The sequence below is a fragment of the Sorex fumeus genome, unplaced genomic scaffold, assembly GCF_029834395.1.
Source record: "Sorex fumeus unplaced genomic scaffold, SorFum_2.1 ptg000063l, whole genome shotgun sequence".
NCBI classification, from domain to species: Eukaryota; Metazoa; Chordata; class Mammalia; order Eulipotyphla; family Soricidae; genus Sorex; species Sorex fumeus.
The window spans coordinates 12,986,762-13,008,972 of NW_026606120.1; the positions used below are offsets into that span (position 1 = coordinate 12,986,762).

The 22,211-nt window shown below is 42.7% G+C and overlaps 1 protein-coding gene across 1 annotated transcript in view; it reads left to right on the forward strand.

Moving 5' to 3' along the window:
* Nucleotides 1-4,039: 4,039 nt before the first annotated feature.
* Nucleotides 4,040-22,211, forward strand: part of LDLRAD4 (low density lipoprotein receptor class A domain containing 4) — a 386,384-nt gene continuing 368,212 nt past the window's right edge. Inside the window, exon 1 of the mRNA XM_056127851.1 lies at nucleotides 4,040-4,298. The gene's annotated coding sequence lies outside the window, so the exon portion shown is untranslated. The remainder of the gene's footprint in view (nucleotides 4,299-22,211) is intronic.

Consider the following 22,211-nt stretch of genomic DNA (forward strand, 5'->3'; position numbering starts at 1 on the left):
GCTATCATGTTTGGTCCTTTATCTACTTTCAGCACACATCTCCAACCCTGAATGATCTCTCCAACCATCGTTGATTTAGTGATTCCTGCTCAATTACAGCTGCCTTCCCCCCAGCTTAGGAGGCAGGCTTCCAATTATGGAGCAGTATTCTTGACCCTTGTGTCTACTGTCCTTGGGTGTCAGTCTCATTTTTATATTATTTTATATTTCACAAATGAGTGCAGTTATTCTATGTCTGTTCCTCTCTTTCTGACTCATTTCACTTAGCATGGTACTCTCCATGTCCATCCACATATAAGCAAATTTCATGACTTCATCTTTCCTAACAGCTGCATAGTATTCCATTGTGTAGATGTACCAAAGTTTCTTTAACCAGTTGTCTGTTCTCTGGCACTCTGATTGTTTCCAGATTCTAGCTATTGTGAACAGTGCTTCAATGAACAGACAGGTGCAGATGTCATTTCTACTATGGTTTATTTTGCACGCTGGGGATATATTTCTAGAAGTGGGATTGTAGGGTCATATGGAAGCTCAATTTCTAGTGTTTGAAGGAATGCCTGTATTGTTTTCCAAAAAGGCTGGGCCAGTCAGCATTCTGACCAACAGTGAGGGAGCGTCTTTTTCTCCCCGCATCTGTGCCAGCACTGGTTGTTCTTGTTCTTTTTGATGTTTTCTAGTCTCTGTGGTGTGAGATGATATCTCACCCGAGTTCGATTCCTCCTCCCCTCTCAGAGAGCCCTGCAAGTTACCAAGAGTATCTCGCTTGCACGGCAGAGCCTGGCAAGCTTCCCGTGACATATTTGATATGCCAAACACAGTAACAAGTCTCACAATGTCACTGGGCCTGCTCGATAAAATTGATGAATAGGAGAACAGTGCTGCTGCAGCTTTGATTTGCATCTCCCTGATGATTAGCAATGTAGAACATTTTTTCATGTGCTTTTTGGTCTTTTTTTTTTTTAAAGGACACTTTTGTTCATTTCTTGTCCCCATTTTTTGTTGGGGTTGGAGGTTTTTTCTTGTACAATTCTACAGGTGTCTTGTATATCCTGGACATTAATCCCTTATCAGATGGGTATTGGGTAAAGATTCTTTTCCATTCTGTGGGCTCTCTCTGCATTTTATCACTGTTTCTTTTGAGGTGCGGAAGCTTCTTAGTTTAATGTAGTCCCATTTGTTTGTGTTTGTTTCCACTTGCTTGGTCAGTGGTTAAAGCACTTATTAAGAGGAGAGCAAATTTTATCTTTTCTTTAGAACTGAAAAGAACCATAACCATCACCTATAGGTATATATATATGTATATATGTACATATATATTATAAAACCTCAATTACAAGTGAGAAATTAAGGAATTTTCCTCATATATTAGTTAGTGGTGGCATGATTTTGAAGTAAGTACTCCATTCTAAAGTCTGCGCCCTTCTGGACCTCATCTGTACCAGTGGATGAAGGATTATAAGGTTGCTTGGAAATGGTTATTTCATGATTTCCAAGGAAACTCGGATCGCATTTGCTTTACATCATAATTCGATATTAGAATGATTCCCCTCACTGAGTGCAATTCCATTGCATAGAATAATAATAAATGTTTATCTTCTTAGTGAGATTCTAAAAAATAAATGATGTTGTTGATAGAAGAGCCAAGAAACTATCATCATTCTCAATGGATAGAAAAATAAGTTTCATTAAATCTGTTCATCAGTCACTGGAGTCTGCTCAGGAACTAAGACCACTGTAGTAGTTAAATTTTAGTATATTACAAAAATGTCTTTCAGTAGTCAAGCATAATGAAAGGCAGATTGGTTTCGTATGCCCTGGAAGAAATATTATGAGATCTTTGTTTGAACCCAAGGAATTAGATCAATAATTTTTCCAAGAGTAGTTGCTTAAACATCCATACTAGTGAGGTCTCCTTTTGGCATCTGGAGTTTGTAGAAGCTTGAGATGTTTTCTTATGTTCATGCCTGAAATTTTCCCTCACACAAGGGCTTGCCCAGACACACAAATATATGTCAGCTCAGATCAAGTGCCCAACATCCCTGAAAGCTGTGATGAACCTTGAGGTGCTGAAACCTGGAAGTTGATTCCTCTATAGGATTCATCACATATAGTCATTCCTCTACCAAGCACACTCATGAACCTCAGACTGTACTCAAGCCCAAGGCTTCTGCAATTAAATGCATGAGTATGGGCACAGATTCCCTTGTATTGCCCTCTTCCCAAGCCTTTATTTGTGGTATCCCCCAGGGCTGCTTCTAACATTGAGGATACCTTCACATATCCAAACGGCTTATACACTTAAAAATAGAATGGGTTTTATAGCATCAACTGGCTCCTTGACATACTTACCATCATATACTTAGATATGATTCTGGTGGTTTTCTAACTTTCAAGATACTAAATGGCTAGGGATCATTCAGACCCTCTAAGTTCAGCTCTTGAAGCCACTGGGAGGGAGTTAGCCTTGCACGTGGTCAACCCAGGTTCCATCTGCAGCACCACATATGGTTCCCTGAGTCCTGCCATGAGCACAGAGACAGGAGTAAGTCCTGAGCACCACAGGATGTCCCTCCACCCACTTCCCTCCACAGAAAGGCGGGGGGAGGGAGAAGAGTGGAGATACCTGGCATTTATCAACAGGATGTTGACAGACTATAGAACCTGGTAGAACCTGGTAGCTAGGGAATTTGGATTCAAATGAGACATTGATTAGAACGGCTCTAGGTGGGCTTCTGGGCTCTGGTTGCTGTGTTAGTGCTTGTTGCCTTGGTCTGGTTTAAAATTGTCTGCCTCAACTTGAGATTGTTCTGAGGCCTGATCAGGTGGATATCCAAAAAAAAGTGACCCAAGGTCACTTTTTTCCTATAGCTCCACTAGCCTGGGGGAATCTTGAGCTGAAACCATTGACCTTGAAGGAGATCTCCTGCCAGGATATTCTACAATTTTTTGTTTTCTTGTTTTGGAGCCACACCCAGTGGTGCATAGGGGCTACTCCTGGCTTGTTTGGTACTCAAGGATCAGTCTTGGCTGTGCTTGGGGGAACATGCAGGGCTGGGGATTGGACCTTGGCCTCCTGCATGCAAAGGATATGTTCTTGATGTTCTCTTTCTCTTTGTCTCTCTCTGTCTCTGTCTCTCTTTCTCCCCACGCCCCTCCCCACCAAGCCCCAAAACATTCTAGAATTTGTGAGTGGGGAGGGGAGGATGGAGCATATTTGAGAATTTATTAGATAACTAAAGATTGGGGTTTGGAGTAGAGGGGTTTAGGTCTCTAACAGGACACAGATGCTCTGTTCTGTTCTGACACCGTTCCAGAGGATCAGGTGAGGTTATTTCTACTGGATTTGAATATACACTTGCAGAGAGATTCTCATCCTGCCTGTAGGGAATCGAGGCATTCCCTAATGGATTCCCTATGGATTCCACATCCATTCATAATGGCTCGTGTTTCTGTAGTGTTCATGAGCTATTTTCCGTTTTTCTCTTTAGACTGTAAGTTTCTTGCAGACAGGATTCTAAACGTTATCCACCACTCTGGCTTCTGTGTCTGGGTATGCACCTACTGTGGAGTAGGTGATGAAGGTGCTGAGGGCCTTTTGGAGGGACTTGTTTCTTTGTCCCTTTCTTTGGAGGGTCTGAGTTGGGCGCTTTTGAGAGGGAAGGGAGGAGAGGCTTCTTGCATGAGTCACATCTGCCTTGATTTGGTGAGCCAGTGGACATGCGCAGTCACAGATAGTCCACTCTCCGAGACCACCCACGACCCGTGCCCCAGTCCCCTGTTTTTCTGTCCACCCGCTGCTTGTTCCTCTTCCCAGATAAGTACATATAAAATGTGATTATGTTCAGAAGCTGAAGCATTTGAATAAATCAGATGCTTTTGCCCAGCCCTAGAATAAAGACTGTAGTTATTTTAACAACAACAACCACAAAAATCCTGCCTTCTTCAGCTATTTCTGGATGGAGACTGGTAATTAGCATGCCATTTGTAATTCATTGCTGTCTCAGGCTGTTTGTTTCCTTGTTCCAAGCAGAGTCGGTGGGCGAGACGGGGGTTTATTTCCTTTGGAAATGTAATTTTTGGGGGAGACCTCTGAAATGGCATTGTGAGATTAATGGTTTTCCATATATGAAGTTTGCCCAACCTGGTATTTGCGGCTCAATTTATTAGTTTTCCGTGGCTCGGTGGAGAGGAGTCACAGCTTGCCGGGATGGAATTCGGTTTCCAGAAAACTGTTCAGAACAATTTCTTCTAGAAGGATTGAGGGGACCCGAGGAAAGCCTTCTTCAGGACAAGAACAGGTAATCTGGGGGTAGGGTCAAGGAGTTTTACCTATTTGTGAGTTACTCATGGGAAAGGTTTTGCGTTTTCAGTTTATATATTGACGGAGGTGCACAGAGGCCAAGTGCAGATCCTGAACACCTTTCAGGAATTTGTACTTTGGAATGGAAGGTGAGTTTTGTGCAGGGGTTCCCAGGAGAAGGCAATGGGGCAGGGGCCTTCCTGGAGGCTCCTGGAGGGCCCCGCCTCAGCCTTCATGTTCACTCTCCAGCTGCAGAGGGAAAAAGGAAAATATGCAGTGACTGTTTCTGTTTTGGAGTGCTGAGACTTGCTGCTGACTGGAAAACGAGAGCTTGGCTGTGGTCCAAAAGGAAAGCTTTTGGTTCCTTCTTTTTCGAAAGATTTATTGGGGTGCTAGGGGTGGGACAGTCTTTAGTGAAAAGACTAATTCTCTAGATTCCTCCAGCAAAGAGGGGCTTTTGCACCCTGGCTGCTGAGTTCACCACCCTGGAGTTGCCAACAGCGAAGCCTCAGAAGCACAGGCGTGTGGCCTGAGGAGAGGTCCTGCCAGACACCGGCCTTGGACTGACTGGCTGGGGTTTTTACCCTTGTGTCTTCGCGTATCCACTGAGGGGGGAGAGGATTAACTTTGCCCTCTGAGGGCTGGGCTCATGATGAATGAAATAGGGACTTTTTTATGTCTGAACTAAATCTTTCTCAACTAATCCTGCAGCCCTTCACTTCCTGAGAGGCTCTAGAAGAGGAAGGAAAGTAAACACACACACACACACACACACACACACACACACACACGCACGCACTCACACACACAGACACACACACGCACTCACACACACAGACACACACTCACACACCAAACAAACCTCTAAGTGGGAGGCATATGTAGTCATATGTATTGTTGTTGACAAAAGCATATAGATGGATAAATGCAAGGTCCTGAGAGTCCAACAGTGCATGTGGTCTTAATTCCTCCCTAAGATATGGTGAGTAAAGGACAGGCTTAGTTGGTACAGAGCGTGGTGCCAACATTTGGATTCGAGTGTTGTTCCACATGCGAGTTTGTCATCCGAGAAAGTCATTTCTGGAAAGTGTTTAGGCGAAAGGAAACAGCTGGAAGGATTGAGTAAAGTCTGGTTCTGTTCAGGGGTGGATTCAGGGCCTCTCTCCTGGTGGATCATTGGCACAGAGGCTCATTCCAACACCTGTAGGTGGCTTGGAGGCTTCCATGCTCAGCTGTGATCTTGGTTGATGTTGTTCAAGGCACTGGGTAATGGTTATACCAGAGAGGCTGGCATAGAGCAGGTTGTGGGAGGATGCTAGTGGGTGAATGAGCTGGAGAGGGAGAGTGTCTTTCAGATTCCCCCTGAGCAAGGAGACCAACTAGATGTCACTCTTTCTTTATTATCTCAAGGGAGTTTGGACTTTCAGATTTACCTATTTACCAGTTTTAGGCAAATGGATATCCTCTGTCTTAGTTTTAGATGATGGTAGTCAAGGGTAATTTCCTTTTTTTGTGCAATTCTTGGTCATCAAAATGGACTTGGGTGATAGAACCAGGAGAAGGTAAGCTGAGTACTGTGAAGAATGTGATGGCAGTGATACAATGATATAGTGATTTTTATGTTAGGGAAGTAGATTTAGTGATCAGACCTGCCAATGTGACGTCCAAGATTTTGTCATTTGTCTTTTCACTTTGTTTTTTCATCAGACTGAAAAAAAAATCTGATGTTTATATTTACCAGTATTTTCTTTTGTGGCTTCTGGGTTTTGAGTCATAGGAATAAAATTCCTACATGGCAATAGTTTCACATGGCTGTTTGGAAGACCTGGTTTTAGAGGTTCCTATTGGTTTCTGTTTCCTAGATATGGGATACAACTCAAGTAAGAAAGCTCTGAATAACACAGATCGTTTGAACTCTACTTGTTTCTTGTTTCATAATACTTTGCTTTTGTTCTCTCTTCTTGAGTTTATGAATAAGATGCACTTAGTAAGTACATTTTTCCATTTCCCATCATTGGAGAGAGAGTGTAATTGCCACCCAAAGTGGAAAAACTCAGCTGTCTCTCAGTGGGGCCGCTAAGGCTTGTTAGAAGGCTGTGTTTTGCCCTGGGGCCTATGACTCAGCCCTGCAGCACACCCTGGCCTAGTCTGTGGATCATCCTTACAGAGTTAGTTGGCAGTTTTAGGAGGTCAGGGTATGGCTCTTAGTGTTGCTCCTGAAGACCTCAGCTGTATACTAATAAAAGAGCCCATCAAGTGATCTTGGGAACTCATCAGATGGGAGAGAAAAACAAAGCCAATAAGCATCAAATTTCACTCAGGTGTTTCCTAAGTATTCTTTTTCCAATTTTTAAAAATTTTTTTGTGCAGATCAATTATTAGATGTGCCTAACCTTTTCAGAGTATTGCTTTCAGTTTTATTTTTTTCTATGTAAGTTACCCAGGGACTGAAAGAGTGCCAGAGGACACAGTATCCTGTCTCCTATGAACTTGATAGTACCCTTAATAATAATGGTTAAAGCATGTGAAAGACCTTGAAAGAAATAATCTTTGGGGACAGAGCTATAGTGCAGCGGGTGCGGTGTTTGCCTTGCATGAAGCCAAGGGTTCAAACCTGGGTTTGATCCCTGGCATCCCATGTAGTCCCCAGAAGTAAGTCCTGAGTGTAGAGCCAGAAGTAAGCCCTGAGCACTGCGTTATGTGGCCCAAAAACCAAAAAGGTAAAAAGAAAGAACCTTTCAGGACCTGAGTGATAGTACAGCAGGTAGAATACTTGCCTTGCAGATGGTTGGCCAGGTTTGATCTCTGCCACCCCACATAGCCTCCCAAGCCCCACCAGGAGTGAGCCCTGAGTGCAGAGCCAGAAGCTAATGTGTGTAGCCCCAAGACAAGTAAAAACAAAAAAAAGAAATAACCTTTTAAAAATAAATAACAAGGGGGCTGGAGTGATAGCACAGTAGGTAGGGCATTTGCCTTGCACGTGGCCGACCCGGGTTCGATTCCCAGCATCCCATATGGTCCCTTGAGCACAGCCAAGAGTGATTCCTGAGTGCAGAGCCAGGAGTAACCCCTGTGCATTGCCAGGTGTGATCCAAAAAGTAATAAATAAATAAATAACAAATTAGGATGAGTCAGAAAACTGTTTGCTTAGCCCTTGATCACTTAAAATAAGGTATTACCTATGGTGCATTTTTGTGGAGTTAGTGTTTTCTAAGGAAGAGGAATTTTGGGATGACTATGTTTAAGACCAAGAAACACTGGTGGTTCCATGTCCGCTTTTCTGAAAAAAATGATTTGTTTAAGGACTCAGCCTGTTCTTGCAGGAGCTATTATTTGTTTATGGCTGGACATTGTGTTTGTCATCTGCAGTAAAGCTCCCTTTACTACAGTGTGCTTGTCTGCTAGGAGGCAGCTATTTTAATGGTATGCAATTGAAGCAAATATATTCACAAAGCAAAAGAATGTGATTTTTTTAGCGTTTGGCCTAGAATTTCTGCCTTAAGATGGCTGAAGTAAAGTTTGGTGCAAAGTTGAGACATGACTGTTGCATTGTCACTCACACAGGTGTAGATGAGCTAGCCAAAATGTATCTTCTCCTCCTTTTCCTCTTCCATCCTTCCTGTTTTCAACCATGGGTGCCACCGTTCCACAGGAACCACTTTCCTAGCCATTTTCATCACTAAACTTGAAACTGTTGATCGAGTGAGCATTTGATCACTTTTAAGCTGGATATATAATATATATAATTAATATAATAGATCATATTTAATTGTAATATATACAATTAATATAATATATACTATATACTATATAATGGGCTTGAGTGATAGCACAGCAGGTAGGGCGTTTACCTTGCATGTGACCGACCCGGGTTCAATTTCTCCATCCCTCTCAGAGAGCCCGGCAAGCTACCAAGAGTATCCTGCCCGCATAGCAGAGCCTGGCAAGCCCCCTGTGGCGTACTCGATATTCCAAAAACAGTAACAACAAGTCTCACAGTGGAGACATTACTGGTGCCTGCTCCAGCAAATCAATGAACAATGGGAGGATAGTGCTACAGTGGAGCGATAGCACAGCAGGTAGGGTGTCTGCCTTGCACGCAGCCAACATGGCCGACCCGAGTTCGATTCCTCCACCCCTCTCGGAGAGCCCGGCAAGCTACCGAGAGTATTCGATATGCCAGACACAGTAACAACAAAGTCTCCAATGGAGACGTTACTGGGCCCGCTCAAGCAAATCGATGATCAACGGGAGGGCCTTTACATAATATAATATGTAATATAAATCACTGTATCATTGTATCACTATCATCCCATTGTTCATTGATTTTCTAGAGAGGGTGCCAGTAACATCTCCATTCATTCTAGCCCTGAGATTTTAGCAGCCTCCCCTTACTTGTCTTTTCCAACGTATTGGAGGCTCTTTCGGGGTCAAGGGAACGAGACCTGTTATTGTTACTGTTGTTGGCATACGAATATGCCATGGGTAGCCTTCCAGGTTCTGTCGTGATAATATATATAATATAATCACTGTCACTGTCACTGTCCTCCCATTGTTCATCAATTTGCTCGAGCGGGCCCAGTAACGTCTCCATTGGAGACTTTGTTGTTTACTGTGTTTGGCATATCGAATACATCACGGGTAGCTTGCCAGGCTCTGCCGTGCAGGCGAGATACTCTTGGTAGCTTGCCGAGCTCTCAGAGAGGGGCGGAGGAATCGAACTCGGGTCAGCCATGTTGGCTGCGTGCAAGGCAAACACCCAACCTGCTGTGCTATCGCTCTAGCCCTATATAATATAATAATATAATATAATATAATAATAGAGGAAGATAATGGCCACAATGACGATATCTGTAATCCACAGATCTGTGCTGCCCACGTTTGTTGATAGTAGAGCCAAGACGGGACATGTTGGTAGGATGGCGTGGCCAGGTCGAAGGAAAGAGCAGGGTCTTGCTTACTCTAATAACACCCCACCGAAGTCTAAGCCTTTTCATTGCTAGGAAACATTTTACTTTGTTTTTATTACTTTATTTGATTTGCTTACTCAGTTCACCATTTATTTGTTCCTTCATTATTAAAATTAATGTTATCTGCAGTGTAGCGACAGATGTTATTGTAGAAAAGAAAAAAAAATTCTAGGTAGAAAGCACAACCCTTGCCTTAAAAGCTTTTAAAGCTTGGTCTGATCAGGGAGGCCCCCAGAACTGGTGTGGATGACGGGTCAACTCCCCCAGTGGGGCTGGGTGGAGGACAATCTTAGCTGGCTTCCACTCCTTTTCTGTCAGACCTGACCTGAGTTACTCTCCATCGGGCCTGAGGTTTCTGGTCTTTATGTGATGTTTCCATTTGAGTAACATCTTCCAGATGGGTTTTGATCTGAGTTTTGTGTTCTGGTATGTTTGGTTTCTATTATCTAACAGCAGACAGCCTGAGAAATATTGTTGAATACTCAAACTGAAATTTTTTTGCTATTGCGTCTTGAAAAAAAAAGTCCCTGGGAAACAGTGCAGAGACAAACTCTTATTAAGATGATTCAGTGTGTTGGAAAGATGCAGGTTTTAGAAGAGAAATATAAATTCAGGTTCCTGTTTCATCCCCTTGGAATGACTGTGGGCTTTGGCAAGTCATGGAAGACGCTTACACTCAGTCATGTCTGCTCCCTGGTGTGGGAATGGGGTGGCGGGGATAGAATCTACCTGCAGGACTCTTAGAGGGAGGAACAAATGAAAAGCCACTGTTGATATTGATGAAGGCAGAATGACTGACTCACATGACTTTTCCTTTTTGTTTGTTTGTTTCTTTGGGGAGCTGCACTTTACTCAGAGCTTACTCTTGGCTCTGTGCTCAGAGGTCAGTCCTAATGGTGCTCGAGATTAACACAGGATTGGTTGTAGGCCAGGTAAGCACCATAACCCCTGGACTGTCTGTTCAGCCCCATACTTTTACTATTTTATATTTCAAATTCTTGTATCCATGTAGCATTCATCTATCCATTTATTATCATCAGTTAAAGTTTATTAGATGTTTCCTCCATGTCAGGACATGTGATTGGTGGTCACACTACAAACAGGATTCTAAGATATCACACTGCAGGAACCACTCATGGAAGGAATTTCATGTTAGAATGGAGCAACAGCCCCCAGCTCCCGGCTCCTGACACTCTGCCTCCAGTCCCACTTTTCTTGTGAAAGTTCTCACGTGTGCTGGTGGTAGGGCCAGGGGTGGGGTGGCAGAAAGCTCTGATGACCACCAAGCCCCAGCTTTCACTGGACCATCAGGGATGGTCACTGCTGGCACTGCCCAATGGAGGTTACTTTTCCTGTGTACCTTCAGGGATGCAAATCTCACCGAGTGACATTTTTAGTAAGTTCTTAGGGAGATCTCAATGTAACCTTATGAAGGTCTTCAAAAGCTGAACACTTTGGATCCGTGGTGCCTAGGGATGACTTCATGTTTTTCTAGTCATTGTCTTTGGGGAAGGTGGGTAGAGGAGCCTGAATGGACAGGAAGTATTCATGGGTTTTTCAGAAGGAATCCTACATTTTCAGGTGGCTTTGGGCAAATCCTCTGAAGTGAATAGGAAAGCACCATTAAAAGAAAAAGAGTCAGAGATAATATAATTTCCTCTTTCAGTTATATGAATTAGCACAGAATTTCTTTCAGAGTTGTTTTTCATTAAATACAGGTCCTGTCCTGTCCTGTCCTCCCAAACCTGGCTCGGCCAGGCTGACTAGCACAGCGGGTAGGGCGTCTGCCTTGTGTGCGGCCAACCCGGCCAACCCATGTTCAATTCCTTCGCCCCTTTCGAAGTGCCCGGCAAGCTACAGAGAGTATCTCACCTGCACAGAAAAGCCTGGCAAGCTCCCCATGACATATTCGATATGCCAAACACAGTAACAACAAGTCTCATAATGGAGACATTACTGGGCCCGCTCAAGCAAATCAACGAACAATGGGAGGTACTACAATGCTACAGTTATATGAATGAAATGCCTTCAAGAATCATAATTGATGACTGGGAGATAGTTCAGAGGGTTGGAGCACATTTCTCAAATGCAGGGGGTCTCGGTTTAATCTCAGCCACCACATGGTCCCCAAAGCACTGCTGAAAGCACCCCCTGAGCATAGAGCTAGAAGGAGACCCTGGCCCCACTAGGTCTAGTCCCATATCCACTCCCAATATAAGAAATAAAAAATAATCATAACTGAAGTTCCTTTTAAGTCTCATTCTATTATATGTCTTAGCAGATATATTCTGGCTATTTTAGCCAGGAGCTTTAGAAAGATGAATAAAATAATATCAAATTAACACGAGGTCCTACTTGAATGCATTTTTTAAATGAATATTTTATAAATGTCATTTATCCATTTTTCTCTCTTCCCTTGAGTCATTGTACTGACTTCATCAGCAACAGGAGAATTTGGGTCTGCTTTGGATTTAGCTGTGGGACATGATGCATGAAAGGATTTCTGGTGATCAAGTGCCAAAGAGGGCCACGTGCTTCCTAGAATTAGGGACTCCAGAACCATCTGACATGACTTACATATCCCACTATCTGTTCTTGGGCTTCCGAGATTAGATGAGATTGGGTATGTTCAGGATGGTATAGCCATAGATTGCTCTTTGGAAGGAAGAACGTCCTTGGAAGACTTGTGTCCTTGGTTACCCAGAGAGCTGTGTGAGCTGACACCTTGCCAGCTTTTTTGGGTCAGGACACTCTTCTCGCTCTTCCTGTCTGCCCTCCATCCAGGGTCTGGAACCAGTTATCTCTTAGCTGAGACTTTGCCACAGACAGGTTCCATCCCACAGCAAGCCAGCAGCTAGGTGACGGTGGGGGAGCTTATATGCACTGCAAGAGCTGTTCAGCTGGTCTCTAAAACAAGTTTTCTTCCAGCAATAAAAGTGTGCGAATTCAGGTTGTTTCCATTTCCTTAGTGAACCCTATTTCCCCATGCTAAATAGTTGTTTCAAAGGCCCCTTCCCTGAAGGCAGCTCAGATAGAGAAGGGACCACCAAGTAAAGGGTGTTTGGAGGACCCGCTCGGGATGGGAGATGTGTGCCCAAAGTAGACTATAGACCGAACATGATGGCCATTCAATACTTGATTGCAGACCACACCTTAAAGGAGAGAGAGAGTAAAAGTGTATGCACCTTCCGCAGAGGCGTGGTGGCGGGGGGTATGGGGGCTGTGGGAGGGATACTGGGAACATTGGTGGTGGAGAATGGGCATTGGTGGAGGGATGGGTACTCGATCATTGTATGACTAAAACGTAAGCATGAAAGTTTATAAGTCTGTCATAGAAATACTGCACTCATCTGGGGAATATAAAGTAACAGAATGGGAGTCTAACACCCCAGAATAGTTGAGATAAGTACCAGGAGGTTTGTTCCATTGCTTGGAAGCCATCAGCAAATGCTGGGGTAAAAGGCAGCTTAGATAGAGAAGGGAACACCAAGTAAGGAATTTTTGGAGGACTTGCTCAGGATGCGAAATGCGTGCTGAAAGTAGACTAAACACGATGGCCACTCAATACCTCTGTTGCAAACTACAACACCCTAAAGGAGTGAGCAAAAGGGAATGCCCTGCCACAGAGGCAGGATGGGGTAGGGGGGAATGGGGTGGGTGGTGGGAGGGCTATTGGGATCATTGGTGGTGAAGAGTGGGCACTGGTGGAGGGATGGGTACTCAATCATTGTGTAACTGAAATCCAACCACGAAAGTTTGTAAGTCTACAACTGTACTTCATGGTGTTTCACTAATAAAAAAAATTAAAATAAAAAATAAGTCATTGAAGAGAAAAAAAATCAAATAAGAGTTATGGTAGGAGCAAAGATAGTCTTTCATATTATATACAAATTCATAAAAAAAAGAAAGTTTGTAAGTCTGTACCTCACGGTAATTCATTAAAAATAAAAAAAAATAAAAACAAAAACAAAAAAATAAAGGCTCCTTCCTTGACAGCTTTCTCCACAACGAGAACATGAAGTTGGTCTCCTTGGCACTGGTGTGTGTCGCATTTGAGTGAGAACATTCTACATCTGTTGATGTACCGCTTTTTAACTGTTCACAGTTGTTTTATGTATTTATTTGTTTATTTCTACTGTAAATCTTAAGGACTTTTTTTTGGGGGGGAGGGGGTGCACATTTTTGATGCCTTTGTTCCCTTTGCTCCATCAGGCTCACCCAAGTCTGTGTTTCCAACTCAGCCATGTGCCGAGGGCAGGGGGGTGGGGCCTCACAATTCTTCTGCCTTGTGTTTTAATGCTGGAGTTAAGGAGATATCTTCTATTTTGAAGTTTTTCTGTTTTGAAGTCAAAGAGGGAGGGGAGCAAGAGAAAACATTATTCTTTTTCTTTCGTGAAGCTGATGCAACCAGAAATTACCTTTCCACTGATCTCACCTCATCAGCAACAGGAGAATTTGGGTCTGCTTTGGATTTAGTATTTAGTATTTTAGTATTTGTTGCCTGAAAAGTTTCAGTACAAAGTTAGTGCTTGATGCCAGTTTTTACATAGTTTTAGTGTCAGATGAGAAGATATCTTCAAGTCATCCTCATTGGGAATCAAAGGAATCTGAAGGAAAATATCTTTGTGAAATTTATGGTAGCTTGGATGTATTTTCTAGTGGCTTGGGATTTCTTAGTCACTAAATGGTAAACCAGAAGGGAGAATTTAGGAGATAGTTTTCACCAGACTTAAGGGGAATTTTTTTTCTCCTCCCACATCTGACAGTGCTCAGTGCTTTCTCCTGGCTCTGCATTCAGGGATCACTCCTTGTGGGCTTAAACGACCATCAGTGCTGCTAGGGATCAAACCCCATCAGTCATGGGCAAGACAGGTGCCCAACTATAAGTATGACCCGTCAGTGGAATATTTTTTGAATTAGAGACAGCTAAGTGATATGAGTTCTGTTCTGGAAAAATTGTAAAAAATGTCAGGTAACTTATTTTTCATTTATTTCTTGGTGTAGGGGGTTTGGGTCACAGCCAGTGGTGCAAGAGGACTTGCTCTGTGCTCAGGAGTGACCCTGGCGGTGCTCAGAGGACCATATGTGGTGCTAGGGATCGAATCAGGGTTAGCTACATTCAAGGCAAGAGCTTTACCTTTTGTGCTATCTTTCTGGAATTTTCTATTTAATTTCTTTATTATTTGGTTTTCTGGTTCATACTAGAGGTGCTCAGGACTACTCTCAGGGATGAAATGGGATTGGCTTTAGGCAAGACTAGCATTTTAGCCCATGTACTATTCTTTAAACCCTCAAGTAAGTGGTCTCTGAATTAACACTTTTTGTGACTTTTTTTTGATTTTTGAGTCACACCTGGCATTGCACAGGGGTTACTCCTGACTCTGCACTCAGGAATTACTCCTGGCGGTGCTCAGGGGACTGTATGGGATGCTGGGAATCGAATCCGGGTTGGCCGCATGCAAGGCAAATGCCCTACCCGCTGTGTTATTGCTCCAGCCCTGACTTTTTTTTTTTTTTTGGCATGCAGGTTTCAGGGCTCACTCCTGGCTCTGTAGTCAGGGATGCGTTAAGGACCATATAGAATGCTGAAGATTGAACTAGAATCTGTTGCTTGCTACGCAAGCATCTAAATCCCTGTCTCATCTCCCTCTCTCTACAGCCCATGACTTTCACTCTTAAGAGTGAATAAAGAACTTAACTGTCGATAATTGTGATTAAAAAAAAAGACTACAGGGGGCTGGAGCAATAGCACAGCGGGTAGGGCATCTGCCTTGCATGTGGTGTCCCGGGTTCGATTCCCAGCATCCCATATGGTCCCCCGGGCACTGCCAGGAGGAATTCCTGAGTGCATGTGCAACGCCAGGTGTGACCCAAAAAGCAAAAAAAAAAAAAAAATAAAACAAAAAACAAAATTACATTTGTTGACAAGATGTTATCAACTAGAGTTAGTAGTCTAAGCCACATAAGGAATGTAAGAACTGCCTTAGTGATAGCTCAGCATGCAGGTGAGTTCTCCGTGTTGTGGAGGTGAATATAAAATCAGTTGTTGAACTACCTGTTGGTGGATTTTGGCCTCTGTATCGGTACACTTCAGAGATAATGTCGGTTTGATTCTAACTCCTCACAATTAGCAAGTATCATAAGAAAATGATGTTCCGTGCACTTTGATGTTCTAGTGCATGCTCATTATGTTGACCTTCAGTTGTAGTCTGCTGCCTTTACGGGAACATTATTTTGGGCCAGGAAGGTAAGCTCAAAGGGCTGGAGTACATGCTTTACATGTGGAGGCTCAGAGCTCAATGTCCAGTACTCTAGAGTCCCCTGGGAATGAGCACTTAGATGGGAATATTCTCTAAGCACTGGGTTGGGGTGTTCCAAAAAAAAAAGAACTTTGACAAATCTGTCCCCATGTCACTTCATTCAAAAACAGTTTATCAGTTTATTGCTAAAAAAATTCTAACTACCATTGGAGCTTTCAGTGAATCAAATTTCTTTCTTGTGGAGGGTTTGCACTCCATATCGATGATTGCTGATATGGGTGGAGATTGCTGAAGGTTGGGGTTGCTGTAGCAACTTTTACATATAATATATCTAAATATAAGATAATGAAAAAGATGGTAGGGATCAAAGATATAGGACATGGGTTAAGGAGCTTGCATTACACGAGGCTGATCCTGGTTTGATCCCTGTCACTGCACATGGTCTTACCCACTGTAGCACTTCTTCATGGTGGTTCTTACAGTGGCACCTACAAAGCATCTTCATCAGCTGCAGATCGAATCTCAGGAAATCGCTTTCTCTGGGTTGGGGGATGTGATTTGAGTGGTAGAGTACTGGCATGTGCCTGGCATATGTGAAGCCCTGGGCTCAATCTTAGGCAACTGGAGCACCACTAGAAGTGGTCTCTACAACTATAAGGTAAGGGGAAATGAAAAAGGGAACTCCTTTCTCTTTTATCTGTTAGAACCAATTCCTCATCAGTTTAAGTGTGAGCTTGAAATTGGTGGCAGTTCAGTCACAGCTTCATTTTCCACTTCTAATTCTAGTTATTCTGTTCTTTTCATCACTATAATATATATTTTTGGTGGGCAGGGGGTACTTCAACTGGCAATGCTCAGGGGTTACTCCTGGCTCTGCACTCAGAAATAACTCTTGGCAGAGCTCAGGGGACTCTATGGGGTGCCAGGAATCAAACCTGGGTTAGCCCGTGAAAGGCAAGCGCCCCATCTACTCTACTATCTCCTGAGCCCTTCTTTCCATCACTTTAACAGTTCCTTCTTCCATGAAGAGGGTTTGAATAAACTTCTTACAAACTCCTGTTGTCATTGCTGTTATGACCTCTTTCCATGAATCACAGATGTTCCTAAAGGTATCTCAGAGGGAGAATCAGGCGAAAGAGATAGTACTGAAAGTAAGGCACTTGTCTGGCTTGTGTCTGTAATGGCTGTAACCTTGGTTCAAATCCTCCCCAACAACAGATATGGCCCCCTGAGTACAGAGAGAGAGAGTAGTCTTTGAGCTTTGAAGGGTATGTGTCGCTGTTTTCAAGACAAGTGTCTTAACCCCTGTACTGTCTTGCTGGTCCTTCGCATAACTCTTAAGGGCCCTAGGATTCACAAAATGGTAAATGAGCATTGGTTTTAACTTAAAATCTTCAGTTACCTTTGCCACTTATAAGAAAACAAGTTTGTTCTTTGAAGTTTTGAAGCCAGGTATTGACTTTTCTCTGGCTATGAAAGTACTAGACAGCAGTTTATTCCAATAGCAAGCTGTTTTGTCTGCATTAAAGCTATGTTGTTTTGTGTACCACCTACCCCGATGAACTTGGCTGTGTCATCTGCATAATTTGCTGCGATTTCTACCTCAGCACCTGCTGCTTCACCTTGCATTCTGATACTGTGGAGACACTGTCTACCCTTGAATCTTATGGATTGATATCTGTTAGCTTTGAACGTTTCTTTTGTTGCTTCTTCTCTTCTCCAAAACTTCACAGAGCAGAAGAGAGTTTGAAGCTTGTTCTGGTTTAGACTTTGGCTTCAGGGAATGTTGTTGCTGGGTTGATATATTCTTTATAATCTATATAATATGATATGAATGGTATCTTCTGGGATATGAGTTATTCTACAGTGGGTAGGGTGCTGGTCTTGCATACAATTGACCTTGGCTGGATTCCTGAAACCACATATGGTCCTCTGAGCCTGTCAGGTGTGAGATCACTGAGCACAGAGCCAGGAGTAAGTCCTGAGCACTGTTAGGTTGTGACCCCCCAAAAAAAAACAAAGAGAGAGTGTGTGTGTAAGAGAAAGGGAAGGAAGGAAGGAAGGAAGGAAGGAAGGAAGAAAGAAAGAAAGAAAGAAAGAAAGAAAGAAAGAAAGAAAGAAATTAGGAAAGGAATATTCTGGAACTTTCTGAATTTAGATGAGTTTCTTCCCATTTCATTGACTAAATATTTTCAGTCTATGTTTGACCATCAGTTACCATTGTGTTGGGAAGGTGAAATAGGACATATCACAGTGTATTGTCATGGTCTTTCTTATAACTCCAGAGACTATAGTCTTTGGAGAAAGATAATCACATTTTCTCTTATTTTATCTAAACTTCAACTTAGAGAGGTAGACTAAATAAGCTTGGGAGTGGCTGGGGAAGGGTAGATTCTAGGAATCTGTACCTCAGATGGACCACAGAGAGCTTATTTCACCCTATTTCCTTTGACGTCTACTGGAACGTCTAGTAATCCTATAAGGACTTTTGCTTGATGGTCTTCTTGGCTTACAGGGTCTCAGGTCCTGGGCATCCAGTCTGTTAGCCCAAGACAGTCTTGCTGGAGCTGCGCTAGGGACAAAGTGCCCTGTGGACCTGCAGTCAGTAGTGTCGTGTTCCTAGTGTTTAGGGAGAAAGAGACAGACTTTGAGAACTCAATAGCAACTTGAACTCCTGGACCTTAAGGGATGAAAAGCACCCTTTCATATTCCTGGGTCTGTGTGGGTGTTTCTGTCAGAGCTGAAGAAGAATAGGATTCAAAGGACCATCATTAATAAGACCTCCTCTGTCTCAACTCCCTGAATTGTTTATGAGAAGAGCCCTGGGTGGAATGTATTAGAAAAGCCTAGTCTTGGAAAACCAAAGAAAATAAGAGTTAACTGCATTTGTTAGCTCATGGCACAATGCCTGCTAGATATAAATGGAGAAAATTTGGCAAATCTTAGGACCCAGTTGCTATGTAATATATGGATTAAATATTGTTGTGTTAAATGAAAATGGTGTTAAAATATTATTTAATAAGCATCAACTGTATAGCATGAAATCACATTTTCTGGGCTTTTTAAAGATGAAAATAAGTATATTTGTTTTTATATTACATATATTGAAGGGACATATAAGATAATTTTATCTGATTTTGGAAAGCATTATGATTTTTTTGAAGGGTAAGATTTAATGACTTTTACATCTTAAAATTAGTATAAAATTATTATTTTTAATACCCCAGTTATTTGAATTTTTCCCCTTGGGGAGTGACAGGTGAGAAGCAAGATAACCCCAAACTGAAAGGGGTCCAGAGAAGTCATTTATAAAATAAAATCTTAATTTGGAAATTCTGGAAAATCTTAATTTGGAAAAAACCCCATATCATTTTTTGCAGAAAATAGTTTATTTTGTTATATCTTCCAGAAGGCTTAACCACTTAGCTCCTGAGAGACACTGGTTTATTTTGTGAGCTTGTAAAGTGCTTAGCACCTTTTGTTTGCTGAGGCATCCTTTTCACATTGCCCAGCATCGAATATGCCACCCTTCCCTTTTGCTTTTGTTTTGTGTCACACCTGGCAGTTCTCAGGGCTCACCCCCCCTCCCCATGCTCAGAGATCACTACTGGTGGACTCAGGGGACCACATGGGTTTCCAGGGATTGAACGCAGGTCACCTGTGTGCAAGGCAAGCAGCTACCTATTGTACTGCTACTCCCTCCAAATGTATGTGCCCCTTTGATCACACACATGCCTGGCATAGGCAAGAACAGGCCCAGAGATGCATTCCTGGAATTGCTTGCTTCCCACTCCCAGCACCTCTGGTGACCCCAGCACCCTGGCTCTATTGGGCAGACCACCAACTGGACAGTCAGGTCCACTTGTGGCTGGCAGGGTGCCCTTTCTGCCCCCTCTCCACACTAGCTCCCTTGTTTTTTTTTTTTTTTCTTTTTGGGTCACACTCAACGATCACACAGGGGTTACTCCTGGCTCTGCACTCAAGAATTACTACTGGCGGTGCTTGGGGGACCATATGGGATGCTGGGAATCAAACCCAGGTCAGCCGCATGCAAGGCAAACGCCCTACCAGCTGTGCTATCACTCCAGCCCTTTCCTTGTTAACTGAAGTAACTGATCCTTGAATTATGTGCTTTTCCTTTTTCATGCATTCATTCTCATTCTATAATTTTAGTTCACTGCTCATAAACCCACAAAATTGTAGACACCCCGAGTCTTGACCCCAGAAAATGTGAAACCCCAAGTTTTTTTTTATTTGCATTTAAACTAGTTTTTTTTTAATGGTTACTGGAATTTATTTATTTTTATTTTTTTATTATTTTTTTATTAGTGAAACACCATGAGGTACAGTTGTAGATTTACAATTTTTTGTGCTTGGGTTTTGATTATACAATGATCAAATACCCATCCCTCCACCAGTGCCCATTTTTTACCACCATGGATAATATCCCTTCCACCCCCATCGCCCCATCCCACCCTGCCTCTGTGGCAGGGCAATCCCTTTTGTTCTCTCTCTCCTTTTGGGTGTTGTGGTCTGCAAAAGAGGCATTGAGTGGCAAACATGTTCAGTTCATAGTCTACTTTCAACATGCATCTCCCCTCCTGGGAGGATCCTCCAAACACCCTTTATTTGGTGCTCCCTTCTCTATCTGAGCTGCCCTATCCCCTAGAATGCCCGGCTGGCCTCTAAGCTATGGAGTAATCCTCTTGGTGCTGATCTCAGTTATTCTAGGGTATTAATCTCATATTTTGTTACTTTATATCCCCCAGATGAATGCAATCTTTCTATGTCTATCCCTCTCTTTCTGACTCAGTTCGCTTAGCATGATACTTTCTATGTTGTACCACTTGTATGTAAATTTCATGACTTTATCTTTTCTAAGAGCTACATAGTACTCCATTGTGTAGATGTACCAAAGTTTCTTTAACCAGTCATCTGTTCTTGGGCATTCAAGAACTAGTTTTTAATTAATAATTTTTAATTATTTTATGAGTTACTTCACAATATTTGATTACATTTAATATTCAAACACCAATCCCATCACATCACACCTTCCCACCACCAAATTCGGGATGTTCCCATCCCAAGCCCCAATCCCTGTCCCAAAACACAACTGAAAGAATATATTTTGTATTGTCTATTATGAAGAACTGCAGAAACATGCTTACAAAAAAGTGTTCATATAGGAAACAGTGTGAAGATTGTCCTATTTTGGCAGGAGCCATTAAGACATTCTATAGGATATCTAACATGTTGGTAAAGTTTGGGTGATGTGAGCTTTGGTATATATATCTGAAAATGTGTATATATGCATATATATATTTCCCTCTATGATTTGTTGCCTACTGTCTGAATCCCATCAAATATAGTGTGGTAATTATGGAGAATGGGTAGGGAGTGTCTTATGATGTGTTGCAGATGCTTTTGTGGCCACGTGGTCCAGGAATATGTTCACTGATATGTGAGGCTCAGCCCGAGGGTGTAGGGAGCAGCCTTGAATATGGTGGCGGTTGAAACCCCAAATTCTTGTTTTCTCCCTCTCTCTACCTGTAACCTCCCTGCGTGGGTCTAGGTATGTTAGCTACTCCCTTGTAATCTTTTCTTCTGTGGTATTTATTGTTAAGGTGCCTCTTATAATCATAATAACCGCCGTGCAAGGTTGACCCATAACCTTCACTGATGTTAGGGAAAAGTCTGTGGGACTAGCCACAGGAAGTACGAATTCTGGAAAGTGCCTCAGGCGTTCCTGGTGAGTAGAGTCTCTGTGAGTAGGCTGAGAACACCACTCCTGAGCCCTGAGGCTAAAGACTTGCTTACTCTGAGAGGTCACAGATGAGACTGGATAAGCAGAGGAGGGTCTTGACTCAGAATACAAACACTGAATGCAGCTTGGCTTGGCTGGAGAGACAGGCAGATTTGTAGAAGCAGTGAAATGGAGTTTGGGTCTGATACCTTGGTATAGTGGGTGGGAATATGGAACAGATGGTCTCAGAAGAAAGAAATCTCCTGTAAGACAAACGAGGTTGGACCAGGTGTTGGTATCATGCATAGATATGAATCCAGTGCTGGGAGTTGGCAAATACAAGTTGGTCAAAGCCCAGGAAATGTTCAGAATTTTAATAGGACTTGGGGAATGTGTATAATGGACTCCAGGCGTCTGATGGATATTTGGGATAATTGGATATTGCTTATCTGGGCTTATAAATCAGCTGCTTTTTAACTAAGTACCTTTAGGGGCTTTTAGAGCAGCTTCTCAAAGAGGAGAGAATTTATCTGGGCAGGGCCGAAGCTCCAGTGATGAACACAGTAGTTCAATTTACCATAGAAACATTTCTTCTTTTAGTGGAAATACAGTAGCTTGTTGATCGACTTTCCTGAAGAAAAACTAAACCAAGTACAAAGAAGATGACCAGGACTTGAGTAACTGGGTACTGAAAAGAGGTACTTTTGCCCCTTTCTTTTTGAGATATTTACTGGTTGACAAGATGTCAGGTAGATGAAGAAACCAAATAGATCTTTTACCACTATAAATAAGAAAATTGGATTAAGAGACCAGGATCTTGGGGAGAAAGGAAGGATATTGAAATGAGCCTAACAATTTGTACTGTTATTTTCTTCCAAGTATTTGCTGATGTGTTAACAGCTGTGAGGCAAAGCAATGAAGGGAAAGCTATTCTGAAA